Raw genomic sequence first — 1,701 nt, forward strand, 5'->3', positions numbered from 1 at the left:
GTCCTCAGCAGTGAAATTGAATCTGGGCCTAGAAGAGTGTATAGGAGTTCACCAGGGGCATAAATGCGGGATGGTATTGCAGGCAGAGGGAAAATGCATGAGACTTTGTGGCTCAGTGAGGGAACTACATATGATTTCACATGGGCAACCTCTTCTAGAGCATCAAAGCTATGTACATTAAGGGAGAGGTGGACTGTACCCATCTAACTTTTCAAATCAGAGACAGACACAACTTGGGGCACCATTTCAATCTAAATGTTGATTAAACATGCACTCTCTTAGATTGAAATTTTGGATTAAGTGGCCGGAGAGCTGGATGCTTGTGGGCCAACGTTCATTTCTCATCAGAAGACATGCATGGAGTCTAGCATGGAAGTGATGGACCCTGATGATGAGTGAATGATTCCGTTACTTAGTGCTTTCTGGAAGTCTTCCTGGCCTGACAGATGATACCGAAGTCAGCTGTATTCACTTTCCCACTTCTTTGCTCTGGAGGCGCAGATGAGGGTCGTCCTTACTGGTTGAGGGGCAAAGGAGACCCTTCTCAGTCAAAATGCCATCGAGGAGACTTCTGACGATGCTTACCATTCTCGGTGTGATTGGGAGAGTCTCAGTACAATATGACCAGGAATGATAGGACTACTCTTGTAGCAGAGATAATACAAGGGGGGAAGCCCTGTTAATTCAGTGTAAAAATAATTCTCAGCCATAAATATCTCAAACTGAAAACAAACCCCAGAAAGGCTAGTTTTGAAATTGGAGATAATTAATTCCTCATGTAATGTGCTGAAATACAACCCAGACATGCCTAGTTCTGGTCCTTTCAGACAGTTTACAGTTCGGTGGAAAGTAAAACCATGCAATCCCTTGGTGTGGTACAGTTTTACTGTGTGTCTCTTCTTATTATTTTGCTCATTTTGATCATTTTTTTACGTGAACATGCATATAATGAATTCAGCTTCTCTCGGTCATGAGATTTATTTTACCCCAAGGAGCCCGCTTTCCTCCATCAGGAGTTGAATTGTTAATGCATTTCTCGATAAAAGAAAAAGACCTCCAGATGAGAGCATTGAAGGTAAATGCTGATATTAATGGAAAATTTACTTGGTCAGAAATCAAAAACAAAAACCACTCTGTTTGGTAAAATCAGACTGAAGTTCAAAGTCAGCAGAATAAAGTTTGACCTCTGCATCTAGGGCATTATGCTAGCCCAATGGTTAAGAGCTCAATTGCTAATTGGAAGGTCAGCAGTTCAAAGCCACCCTTTGCTGAGAAAGACCTGATTTGTTCCCATAAAGATTAAAGCCCACGTGACAGAAGCACACCAGCCTGTCCCAACTCGATTGCTGAGGACAAAGAGGGTGTATAAGCAAAAGTGGTGAAGAAAGCTGATTGTATCCGGCTATCAAAAGATATAACGTCTGGGGTCTTAAAGATAAACAGGTGGCCATCTAGCTAAGAAACAACAAAGCCCACATGGAAGAAGCACACCAGCCTACCCCAACACGATCACTGAAGAGAAAGTGGGTGCATAAGCAAATGCGGTGAAGAAAGCCGATGGTGCCCAGCTGTCAAAAGGTATAGGATTTGGGGTCCTGTAGGCTGGAAGATAAATAAGGGGCCATCTAACTGAGAAACAACAAAGCCCACATGGAAGAAGCACACCAGCCTGTGAGATCACAAGGTTTCGAAGGGATCAGG

This window comes from Echinops telfairi, unplaced genomic scaffold (genome assembly GCF_000313985.2).
Source record: "Echinops telfairi isolate 266 unplaced genomic scaffold, ASM31398v2 ScPeMD7_23;HRSCAF=83, whole genome shotgun sequence".
Taxonomy (NCBI): domain Eukaryota; kingdom Metazoa; phylum Chordata; class Mammalia; order Afrosoricida; family Tenrecidae; genus Echinops; species Echinops telfairi.